This window comes from Amblyomma americanum, chromosome 1, assembly GCF_052857255.1.
Source record: "Amblyomma americanum isolate KBUSLIRL-KWMA chromosome 1, ASM5285725v1, whole genome shotgun sequence".
NCBI lineage: Eukaryota > Metazoa > Arthropoda > Arachnida > Ixodida > Ixodidae > Amblyomma > Amblyomma americanum.
The window spans coordinates 102,685,217-102,698,416 of record NC_135497.1 but is presented as its reverse complement, the minus strand read 5'-3'; the positions used below and the strand labels follow the sequence as shown (position 1 = coordinate 102,698,416).

Below are 13,200 nucleotides of genomic sequence, written 5' to 3'. Positions count from 1 at the left end.
AGCACTACTTGATCAGTTGCCATCCTATATCCCCTTCAGGCACTGTGTCCACATATGTGGACACGACCTAAGCATTCCCATATTTTCGTACACAAGGTGAATCTCCCCCTTTGAATTCCGTGCCCTTGACATTTCAGGTCCTCCCTATGAAGTTGGTGATGCCATCTCTTGCAGCTACTGCGAAATGTGTCTATAAACAACAAGTAAAGATGGACTTTTTTTGGGCGGGATGAGTAAATAGCTTTTATTTTTGCATGCTCTCTTTTCAAATGGTCGTGAATGATGCAATTTACCATTCGGAATGTGTCAATAACATGATGTAGAAATGGCACACTAATTTTCACTGTCATAGACGAAGAAAAAGTGGTGTGGTAGATGTTCAGAGTGGCGTGTCCACAAACGTGGACATGGCATCTTGATGCTGAAAATATCAAAATGGCGTTTCCTGGCCTCTACGCGCTCCTTTTTTTGGCCAAGTCTGGTACGAAGTGGTCTTATTGCTCACAGATGTTAAAAGCCATTCTTCTACAAGGTGAACATTGAACGATTCCAGTGCTGAAGCGTTGTTCCTGAAAAAAGCAGATGGAGAAGTACCTCCAAAGAAGCGCGGACAGCCGGCCGAGCAATGAATGCCCACATTTTGTCACAAGGAACCCTCACAACACTGAACCATTGCCGACAAACACAGCTGCTATGATCAGTGCATAAAGTCAGGGGGGTCTCGGAGTGGCTTAGATGCCCTCCAATATTGAAAAGGGATCTGAGACCCCCCATGCTTGAATGTATACTGCATGAATCCAAAGCAAGCTACCATTTTTTATGCTTCTTGTCAGTGGTGGTCGGTACATTTCTTCTTGTTTTGAAATCATTCTTATCATTTTGATAATTTCCCTGCGGTCGTTAGCAAGAATCATTAACATATTTTATAAAACTCGAGACAGAGAAAAATACATAGCGGGGGGCTCTACACAAGGGGTGGATGAAAAAGGAAAACCCGTACCCTCCCACCACGGGTCAGTCCAGAGCTCGTCGCTCAGCTCCAAGGCTACACAACAACAATCAGCACTCTGGTAGAGTGTGGGGATCCTTTAAGGTCTCTGACACAAACTGAGCAAAGAATGACCTTTAAAAATGATTTCTCCCCCTTGTAAAAACCATGTGTAAAACAGGCCGGAAGTCCCTTCCTCTCTCCCTCTCCACCTGTGCTCAAATCGCTGAGACCCCTTCGACAGAGCCTGACAGGCTATGATGGAAGCAACGATTGGCCCTAACTTCTGAACACTTTAAATGCGCAACAGTGCAGACATGAAGGCTATACATCCAAATGCCGCATTCGGTGCCGGAAATGTGAAATTTTCCTTTGCCTGTCGTCACAGAACGAGTTTTTTATCTGTTTCATAGTCATTAACTAAAGAATAACTCTCTGAAGCATATACTCTCATAGCTAAACATGTCTAACGATCAGTTAGAAAAGGCAAGAAAATGTTGCAGTTGTAAGGAAGACGACGGGCATGTGAGCGAGCCGCGTGGCCATCGCCTGGTGCATGCTCCAGGCTGGACTAGCTGACCTCAAACTGCTGTTGGCCCTGCTCCAGTTAAGAAGCTTCTCCGAATAAACCCCACCTTACATTTGGTGGAGGTGCGGGCTAATATCCTCTCACCCTGCAACTCCGCAGCCGAATGCTACCCCTTACCGTGATGCCTTCGGAAGCCAACCGCCAAGCCGTACAAGTGAGCCCGGCCGCCATCATCTGTGCTGGTTCTCTCCGCCAGCGAGACCCCGCTATCTACAGCAGCACAGACGACCATGATGATGAGGACTGGCTCACATCATATGAGCGGGTGAGCGCATGCAACAAGTGGGACGTGGAAACCAAACTGAACAATGCGATTTTCTATCCGACAGGCGTGGCGAATCTGTGGTATCGGAACCACGAGGCGGACATTACATCATGGTCCGTTTTCAAAGCAAACTTCTCAGAGGTATTCGGCCGTCCAGATGTCAGAAAACTCCGTGCCGAACAGCGCTTGTGCTGTTCCTCCTACCTGCTGCGACAAGCGCAGCATGTAGGAAAGAATTTCACGAGTTACATCGAGGATGTCGCCGATCTATGCATGCACAGGTGAACGCACAGATGTACGAAGCCGACAAGATCAGGCATATTTTCACGGGGCATTAATGACGACGTCTTTCAGATGTTGTTGGCACGAGACCTGGGCACCGTCGCGAAAATCGTCTCCCTATGTCAGAGCTTCGACGAACTCCGCAAGCAGAGGGCTCTGACACGTGAACACACCAGGAATGTCGACTCGCTTGCTGGCCTGAACGATGCAAGAGACCAGTCATCGCTCATGCCGCACATCAAGAGCTTCATCCGTGAAGTTGTTTGGCAGCTCTCGCTTTCACGCCATCAAGAGCCATCATCACACATAACTCCGAATCTGCGGCACATCATATAAGAACAGGTCGCTGTGGCTCTCCCGCAAGCCCCTCAGCCCACACCTCTCGCGGCCCCGCTGACATATGCGGACGCTGTTGTGTGACCTCGCCCACCTACCTATGTGCCGCCTCCTGGTCCCGTTCGAGAGCCCGCTGCTTTTATTCCATCGCCTGCTCATCTGCGAACCTCCTGGGGCACGCTTGATAATATTCGACCGCCTGCTCAACTGGGAAACTTATGGCCCACGCCTGACAACCGCCAAATCTGCTACTTCTGCAGCTTGCCAGGTCATGTGGCGCGGCTTTGCCGATGACGCATGCACGTCTCATGACCACCTCCTGAAGTTTCCGGTTACTGGTCCCAGCGTCAATACTCACCTCCTGCTGAGCCGCCTTTAAGCTGTTCTCTGTCTCCTGAGCGCATCACCGCCTTCTCTGGACACCGTTTGCCTTCTCCGCGTCGCCGCTTCACCTCTCCGATGCGACGGCATCCCTCGACCACTTAAAAGGAAAACTAGGTGCCGCAGTTCCTGAGGCGAGAATTGCGCAGTCGTCGAAATTTGAAAGGCCTCGTTTGTCTGCCGCTAATTTAATTGAAGTTTTTCTAGAAGGCGAATCTGTAATGGTGCTTGTCGACATTGGAGCCCCTGGGCCTCCCCAGTTGTCCTTGTCAAGAAGGATGGCTCCGTTCGATTTTGTGTCGATTAACACCGCATTAATAAGATCACACGCAAAGATGTGTATCTTCTGCCTCGTATTGATGATGCTCTGGACTGTGTTCAAGGCTCTGAGGTCTATTCTTCCCCTGATTTGTGCTCTGGTTATTGGCAGGTCCCAATGGCAGCTGCAGATCATGTCAAAACCGTGTTTGTGACCCCTGACGGCCTCTACGGGTTTACCGTCACGCCTTTCGGCCCTTGTAACGCTCCTGCTACTTTTAAGCGAATGATGGATACCGTTTCACGTGGCCTCAAGTGAAAGACATGCTTGTGCTATCTAGATGATATAGTTATCTTTTCACCAGACTTTCAAACGCATCTATGTCGTCTGAAGCACGTCATGACATGCCTCACAAACGCAGGTCTGCAGCTGAACTTAAAAAAATGCACCTTTGCTGCCTGTGAACTGACAATTTTAGGCCACATTGTGTTGAAAGACAGTGTATGCCCTGACACTGCGAAACTTCGTGCCGTGGCTGAGTTTCCCAAACCTTCCACCACCAAGGAACTTCACAGCTTCTTAGGGCCCTGCTCTTATTTTAGGCGTTTCATTCGCAACTTTGCCTCAATTGCTGCCCCTTTGGCTCAGCTGTTCGGCACTAATGTCGATTTTTCGGCTTGGTCATCCGCATGCAACGACGCCTACAACACTTTGCGTCGACTCCTCAGGGCACCACCCATCTTGCGCCATTTCGAACCGGCGGCCCCAACTGAAGTCCACACGGATGCCAATGGTATTGGTCTCGGTGCAGTGCTCGCCCAGCGCAAATATGGATTCGACGAATATGTCGTTGCCTATGGCAGCCGCACACTTACCAAGACTGAGTCTCACTACTCTGTGACTGACAAAGAGTGCCTTGCCATTGTGTGGGCCTTAGGCAAGTTTCAACCTTACGTGTACGGCCGTCCTTTCAATGTCGTTACAGATCATCACGCCCTTTGTTGGCTTTCTTCACTAAAAGATCCTTCCGGCCGCCTGGCGCGATGGGCGCTGCGTCTTCAAGAATATAACACCCGAGTCATCTACCAGTCGGGCTGCAAGCATCAGGACGCCGACGCCTTGTCTCGATCCCCGCCGAATTTGCCAGCCTCTGCGCCATCTCCCACCATCAGTGACCTGCCTTCTGAACAGCGCAAGGATCCCTGGATTCGTGCTCTTTACGACTTTCTTTTCCAACCCATCGGCGGTTACACCATACCGCGTGCCGTGAAGTCAAGCTTCACATTTGGAGATCAGATATAACCTGCTTTATCGCCGTAATTATCATTCTGATGGACGAAAATTGCTCCTTGTCATTCCTCGCCACCTCCGGTCCAATATCTGATCATATTTTCACGCTGACTTACAACGCGGCAATGCGGGCCTTTTCAAGAATTACACGCACCTCCGCCTCCGCTACTACTGGCGTGGCATGTACAATTTCGTTTTGAAATACGTACGCTCGTGCCTTGACTGCCAACGACGCAGGACACCCACTAACCGTACTGCTGGCGAGTTGGAGCCGCTATCTTGTCCGCGTCGCCCTTTCGACCGTGTTGGCATTGATTACATGGGCCCCTCCTGTATACTACTTCTGCCAAACGATGGGTCATTGTTGCCGTTGATCCCCTCACGAGGTATGCTGAAACCACCGCGCTCTCTGCTGGCACGGCACAGGATGTGGCATCCTTTCTTCTGCGTCGGTTCATCCTTCGACACGGTGCCCCTCGTGAACTCCTCAGCGACAAAGGCCGCATCCTCCTATCTGATGTCATCAAAGCTCTGCTCTGTGAGTGCAATGTCATCCACCAGAATTGCACCGCTTACCACCCTCAGACCAATGGCCTCACTGAACGCTTTAACTGCATTCTGGAGGACATGCTGGCTATGAACGTCTGTTTGAACCCACACACTGGGGTCTTATTCTCGCGTATATTATGTTCGTGTATAATACTGCTACGCAGTCTACAACAGGATTTTCTCCTTTCTTCCTCCTTTATGGGCGACATCTCTCCATTCCCACTGATACTGTTGTCCCCTACCCCCCTGACACATCAGAGTGCACCACCATTTCTGAAGCCGCCAGGCACGCCGAAGATTGCCGCCAGATCGTTCAGTCGCTCACGACAGCTACCCAGTCCGTTCAAAAAAACACCACGATGAAGATCAACCTACGCAGCATTTCTCGCCCAGCTCACTTGCCTGCTGTGGATACCTCCCCGTACTCCGGGCCTCTCCCGGAAACTGCTCGTTAAATATCAAGAACCCTATCGCATCTTGATGCAAACATCTCCCATCAACTATACTGTTGAGCCCCTCACGTCGTCACCCGATCTCACACGCCGCGGTCGTGAGACTGTCCATATCCAGTGCCTCAAGACATACTACTACCCCGCTATCTTGTCCGCCCCTAAAGCTGCCAGGATGGCTCCTCTTCTGTCCGGGGGCCATTGTAAAGAAGACGACGAGCATATGCGCGAGCCGCATGGCCATCGCCTGGTGCACACTCCTGACTGGACTAGCTGACCAACTGCTGTTGGTCTTGCTCCCATTAAAAAGCTTCTCTGCATAAACCCCCCCCCCCCCCTTACACAGTGTTTAGGTTCTTGTAGCAGCTTTGAGGCACTATGTCGATATATGTGGATGCGAATAAAATGGGCTCAAATGTGAAAATTCTTGTGTCATTTTTTACACCTTACTTCTGCTTGGTCTACTGATTGTGATTTATGCAAAAAAGATTTTTCCTTTCAGCAGTTTTAATTGGTGTCTGAAGGGGTTATGAGAAGAGGGGCAAATATAAAAAAAACTAAAATCTACAACAGCTGAATGGCTCTGAGGAAGTGCTTTAAGAGATCTGTCTATAAACTTTTTTCTTCTGAGTGTACAAGAATTTAAAAAATTTTTCTTTTTGCACTTCTTCATTCTGAACTGTTATGTAACTATACATTTCAGGGGCTTTTACACGGCTGAATTGCTGATCCGCTGGAAATATATAAAAGGTCTCTGTCTTTAGATTTGCCGCAGAAGCAGTCAACTGTTTTGAAGTACACTGGAAGCGTTAAAAAACTGGAGGGGACACTTAAGCTCTGCCGTAAGGGTATGACTTGATAGCACTAATAGGTCAATGCCCATATATGCGGAATTGGTTATTCTCTACTTTATATTCATGGATCCCTGGGAGTCCTCATACCACTCCTGGTGCAGCGGTGCAGTGGTTAAGTGATGTGCCACTGCTCTGCGATTGTAAGTGCTGCCACCGGTGGGGCTCATGAGAGCTAGGTTGCTCTTCCCGAGCAAGGTCTTGTGCCCAATCAATAATTTAAATACTACCTGCCATGGCGGGCAGTTTGCTCACAATCCGATGGGAAGGTTGTGATGTCACAAGGTCATATGACCTAGATGGCCCGCCTGCCACCTAGATTGCTTCTCTGGAGAGTTTTCATGGATTTTTTGCTCGCGGCCAATGGCCCACCTGCCACCTAGATTGCTGCTCTGGAGAGATTTCGTGGATATTTTGCTCGTGGCTAATGGCGCCGATGATGGCTTTTCTGCAACACGTGACCCTTAACACTATCGCATTAACAATCAATATCGCAATGGTGATCCACAATGTAAAACAACATCAGCAGAGTCTTGCCTAGGCCAGGCTATTCATAACACGACAAACAAAAAAAATACCATCAAGACGATACTTTTAGCTTCTGTGATTCACTTCATAGGCAGTGTCAAAGCTCATTCCAAAGTGAACGAAGCCTGGACTCCATGTGTGCGAAAGAGCGAGCGACGCGACAAGGTGGCACGGCGATGGTCACTCCGTCGCTTGTGGGCAACCTCCATGCAAGCGAAGGCGGCAGGCGACGCGCACCCGCGACGTGCACAGCGGACTCCGTGCTTTGCACACTCAAGCTTAGAAACATGCCCGTAACCTGTTCTCTCTCTTAAAATTTTGTGAGTGTGCCTCACAGTCAGGGCCAAAGGAATATTTTCTCTACGGCAGCGGTGTAGCGGCAGTGGAGATAACCAACGGCGTGCTTGTGGAGACAAAGTCACATCGCGGATTCACAGGGGAGGCGTGCTTTCGTTCGGTGCCTGTGCACTCCGGCTTAGTAAAAACACTCCCATAAACTGTCACCGCAATCTGATTGTTAGTGAGTAAACTATAATATACCAGTGAGAATGCACGCCGCGAATGTTTCTGCACGTATATACAGTAGGAGTGCAGCGGCACGGTGGATCGAGCGCCGGTATCCGCGGCACGACACACATCTCTCCCTGCAGTACACCCGCTCCAAATGCTGGTAGCCCTCCGCAACCAACAAGTGGATTGTTTTAATTATTTAAATCATGCGGGTCTGCCTCTCAGCTACAAATCCAAATATTTTCTCGACGGTGGCAATGACCAAGACGGCGCGCTGGTAAGGTTTCGTGAGATGTACTCGTGACAAACCATGGACAAACCGGAAACGGCTTTGTGGGGCTCTGATTTGCCAGTCGCGTGGGGGACTTCCGGGCGACGAGCGAAATTTTCTGTGGGTGCAGATCCGAGCGACACGGCAAGCGACACATGCATTTTGCTTCGTGCGACGCCGTCACTCGTTGCTTGCCGCCGTCGCCTTCACGCGAGTTTTCGCGTACATGGAGTCCAGGGTTGAACAGTCAGGAGTAAAACTGATGCGCACAATGGAAGCTATTATTTAATTGCAATGCAACGCCAAGTTATCAGCATTTTCAATACGCAGGAGCATGACTGATAAGAATGAAGAAACTGACATGACTGCAGATGAACACAGTCCACCTTCGGCTATGTCCATAGCAGGTGCCACCATGATATGGCGGTACTAAGCTTGGTTAAACCAAAGCTTGCATAGTGTAAACCACTTCTGCTCTCAACAGCATGCTGGTCATCAGTGCCAACTTTGTAGCAGCAAAGAAAAGTAGAGACAAGACAAGTGCTGTTCTATGAACTGAAGGTTCCTGCTAATGCAAGAAAATTTACAAATGTACACTGCACCTGCAAGGAAAGGCTACAAATAGTTATACATTAAAATAAACATCATGACAAGCAGAACAGGATATCCTACACACCTTTGCAGAGATGGCTAGTGGAGAAAAGAATAGCATTTGCACTTGCATATCGGATAAACGACTGGCTTTGGAAAAGTGACCTGAATCACAAAAATTATGGCTGGAGCCGATCTGCAACTCCAATAAAAAAATAAATTCCTCGTGCTGTATGGATATCTTACAAATCTCTTCTAATGTTTAAGACTATTCCATCAGTACTCTTGTGTCACAGATGCAGCAACAGAAATCCTACAATCACTAAGATAAAATGCACTACAGAACTACAATAAATACTGCCAAATTTTTCACCTTTGCTAGGTCCAACTGTCGAACTTTGCTGCTAATGTTCTCGGCAAGTGTAGAAGTAAACGATATCATGCTTGCAAGCTGCTCCGCGTCTCCATAGACTAGCTGAAACGTTGGCCTGAAAATAAAAAATATACTGAGTGACATGCCATTATTTGCATATGTGTGCACACTGATGCCCCCCCACACACTTTACATGCTCATTGGCAAATACGTAGTGGACCATACATTCTGCCTGATAAGCTACTTCCAGCACACACAATCACTAACAGTAAGTGCTGCATTACTTCACCACTGCAGTGTGTAGGAGCTGTTTAAACAAGAGCCGCAGCTCATATCTACTGCTGCTCATTGCTATAGGGATGAACAGATTGAAAGTTTGGTCGAGTTTACCCGACTACAAAGCCATAAAAACAAAAATCTAAAATGTTTTCACTGTGTGTACACAACGAAAAAAGGTCTACTTCTCAATGGTTTTATAAACTGCACAATCTGGGTGCTCCACTTTTATGCAGGACAATCAGTTTTGCATAAAAACTTCACAAACCCATTGATGGGAGCGAGCACTTTGCAGCAGGCTGCGTAGAAAAGTAAATTTAGAGCAGCTTCTTTATATCTGGCAGCAGCAGTCTGATGGAGAGAAATAAAAGAATGCATATGAATTTATACTCTAGATTATAAAGGTGCGCCTTGAGGAGAAGTGAACACTTCAAAGCACACATGTGAAATGGAGAGCTTAAGGGCATCAGCAGAAACTGCCCGGGAAGTAAGAATATGGACAAAAAAAATGGGCTGCATGAAGCAGTAGCACCACATTCATTCCTTTCGCTTCTGCACAACCACTGAGAGTGAGAGATACTAGCAACCATTCTGTCTCTCCAGTCAATACTGATTACCTGCATTTAAACTCATTGCATATACCTCAATGAATCAGCTGCACCTTCCTGGACTTCCATTCTACCTTAGTTGCAAACTCTTTACATGTGGTAATGTTCATGTCGATAGCGTAACCATAAATTAAGGCTGAAGAGGAATTAGTGAAGAGAAAGTGGACTGACAAGATCATGACAGGGCCCAAGCCACATGAGCCTGACCACGACGATAGAGGGCCACAGGGGACAAAGGCGCAGAACTGTCTTGGCACGTGGGTAGGTCTGTACATGAGAAACATTTATTCATAGACCACAAGCCCAGGAATACAACGGAGGGGGGATTGGAGGTGCTACACGGACTGAGACGAGCACCTCAGGTGTGGCATACCTAAGCATGCAAGGTGGTTCCAAAGGCCGAAAAGTCCATCAATTAATCCTTGAGACTACAGCAGGTAAAGGATGGGAGGAGAGAGAGGAGCTATACAATAGCTGTGAAATGTGGGTGGTGCAAAAGAATGTGAAGGGTGTCCAGCATTAGTATTACACTTGACAATGGAACGTGGCACAACAGTGGCAAACATGCCAAAAGCCAAAGACACAAGGAGCACTCAAAGAGTAACCTTAATATTTTTCCATCTGAAAGGAATGAGTTAGGCGGAAAAGTATTTTATCATTTTCCAAAATAGTCCCAAGCATGTTCAATGCACCTGAGCCAGCGCTCCATTAATGCCTTGATTCTGGAAGAAAAAAAGTTCTTCAGGTTCACTGTGCAGCTACAAATGCACTTCTTTCACATCATCCGCGCTGAACTTGCCACTGAGCACTCGCTGAAGAGTCCCAAAGTTGTGGTAATCACAAGGCGCCAGGTCGGGTGAAAATGCCGGTTGTGGAGGAACCCCAGATGGCAATTTGTGATCTCCACAATTGCACGAGCAGCTTGGTTCATGGTTTGGTTTATTGGGTTTAAGATGCCAAAGCTATTCAGGCTATCAATGATGCCATAGTGGAGGCTCTGGCAAATTTCAACCGCCTGGGGATCTAAAAGGTGCACTGCCATTGCGCAGTACACAGGCCTCTAGCATTTTGCCTCCGTTGAAATTAGACCACCCTGGGCGGGATCGAAGCCGCGTCTTTTGGGCCAGGAGCTGACCATCATAACTACTGAGCCACAGCGGCGCCTCAATTGCACGAGCTGTGTGTAGCAGTTCATTATCATGCTGTAATAGCACCACAAGTCAGCAAGATGCGGCATTTTGACTTCACTGCACGTTTCACGTTTCAGGTGATTCTTCAGCAGATCACAGTATGAATCCCTATCTATAGTGAGTCCCATGGGCATGTAATACTTCACAATTGTCCCTGTACAGTCAGAGTAATGACAGTGTCAATGCGCTGGCCGACAGTGCTGTTTGAAATTTCCGTTTTAGGGACAACAGATTTCATGACACACAACTATCTGGCCAGAAGTTATGTGCCCAGCATTAACCTGCTCAAATTTACTCTATAGGAAAACACCCACTTGAACTTCGAAGTACCACAACAGCATCTCTGAGGTGCCCATTCAGTGTTCCTTCAGTTCAGAAGTACGGTATTTTGGAGCCCACCAAGTGGAAACTGTGATAGTGTAAGTTGTTGCATATGATTTGATGCACATAGCCACGACTAATTTAAAGTCTCTGCACCACCCTGTCGATAGTTTTTTGCCAATTTTCATGGACAATTGCACCCACAGGACAAATAACACCAGGCATAGTTAAGAGTGTGCGCATTCAATGCAGGTTGCAGCAGTCCGTGCTGAAGCTGCACTTTTAAACTTCATGCCATTTATAAACCAGCTGAAATGACGGAAATACATCCTCACACTGCTCCTCGATTCTTCAACGAAAACCAAAAGGCTTATCACCCTCAGTAGAAAACGAATTTGCAGAGTGTGGTAACAAGACAACATTGGCTGCAGCAGTGGCTGTGCTGTCGAGTAAAAAATGCAAAATATGCACACACGCAGTTACTGTCCACAATAAGAGCAAGTGAGTAAGTATCCATTTGAATAAGTAAGTATCCTGTTCCATTAAAGTCCTTCTCAGCCTTCTCCTAAGAGCAAGTGAAAAAGTTTATGAAAACTAAGTGGGACTGGATTTTGTCAATCGCCCTTGCCACCCTCTTCATCACTTAAAGCAAATTACGCACCAGTCATGCCCTTTGCAGCAGGCTTGTTACTATGCGCAGGTCGACTCTCTGGTTGTTGGATTTCTATAAAGGTATTAAGGCATAGCTCTCACCCAATATCACCAAGAATATTCAACCTGTAGCAACACATAGCATACTATGTGAAATGGCACAGTATAGTGCCGCAGTCCAACCATTCCTAACCCATTCCAGCAAGAAACAATTTTCAGTTAATTTGTTACATCTTCTTTTTAACCTCTGACTGGCTTTGTACATATGCATCATGCACACATAAAAATATGTATCAGAGGCTTGTTTCCCAAACGTAAGAGGGAAGCCTTGCCGAGGGGCGGGGCACACAATGTTACGTCAGATAACAGCCAGCAATACATTCCCCTAACGCCACATTTCACAAGGTGCACTGGACTCTAGGCTGCATGCATTGTATACCTCACAAGGTGCACTGGACTCTAGGCTGCATGCATTGTATACCATATGTTTGTAAGGTAAATGTAGGCATAAGATCATAGCAACTGAGCTTACAAGATCTTGTGAATGTTGGTGATCTTTGCCTCCAACTCTGCGAGACCAAGCCATCAGGAGTCTTGGTCGCCTGTTCCTAAGACAGAAAATAACGTGCAAAAAAGATTTTTCAAGCACAACAGCAACCACAAGATCAAATATCCAGCAACTAAATGGTAAGTAGGCGAATTCATATTTGGATACAGGGCTGCCTAAAACTTGTGGAGACATATTTGACGCTGACGGGTCCGTTACAATATAGTTCGACCTTTCTTTTTTATGATGCTCCTTGCGGGACCTCTCCTGATGCTTAACCTCTGCGCCGTTAAAACTCGAACATGAAAAGTATAGCACCAAGGAGAAAATGAAGCACAGAGCACGCACTCATACGGAGACAAATTCACCCGGTCCAAAAAGCAGTGCATGACAACTGCTGTGATTACGTAACGAATTCAGAACTAAACGGGTATATTAACTGCTGTCACTGTTGCAGAAAGACTATAAACAAAAATTAATAAATTATGCAAAACTTCGTCGTTTCCCATCCGTGCATGCATACGTGCACCAATATGAAACAGTCTCCGTTCGCAACCGCAGGTGCCTGTAGATTAAATGCAATACTTGACCTCTTCTATGCAGAGCTGTTTGTACATAGCTTCAGCTTCTTCGACAGATGATACATGGTAAATTGGGTCGCCACTCATTACTAAACCGTGCACGGAAAGGGCCGTAATAACACGTGACAAGGTTTGAATCAATATTGCTAAAGCTTTAGGTAAAATGGCGTCAAAAGTAGCACATCGCTTGCACGACTTTTCAGAATGTGTACCATCATCTCTTATTTAGACTAGACAACTATAATTTTTATGAAATATTGTAACGATGAGCACGTAATCACCCATCACACGAATCAACGCGGAACATGCTGGAGCACGGAGCGAGCGGCGGAGCAGTCAGTGGTGCAAAAAAGAAGGTGGGAGGCGTCCGCTACTGGCGATGTGCGTTCTTCGGCCGCTCGTTTTGTTTTTCACCGTTGCGAGTTGCAACGTAGCGTTTTCACTTCTCGCCTGCATCCTGACGTCCGCCACAACCACCACTGACACTGGTATGTGCACATTCATCTTTTGGCCT

General features: G+C 47.4%; 1 pseudogene across 1 annotated transcript in view; it reads right to left on the bottom strand.

The window, feature by feature from the left end:
• Positions 1-12,905, bottom strand: part of LOC144113369 (conserved oligomeric Golgi complex subunit 4-like) — a 57,636-nt pseudogene extending 44,731 nt beyond the window's left edge. The window contains exons 1-3 of the transcript XR_013310750.1: positions 12,696-12,905; positions 12,091-12,166; positions 8,513-8,627 (exon numbers count right to left, since the gene is read on the bottom strand). The product of XR_013310750.1 is annotated as a conserved oligomeric Golgi complex subunit 4-like (transcript). The remainder of the gene's footprint in view (positions 1-8,512; positions 8,628-12,090; positions 12,167-12,695) is intronic.
• Positions 12,906-13,200: the final 295 nt, after the last annotated feature.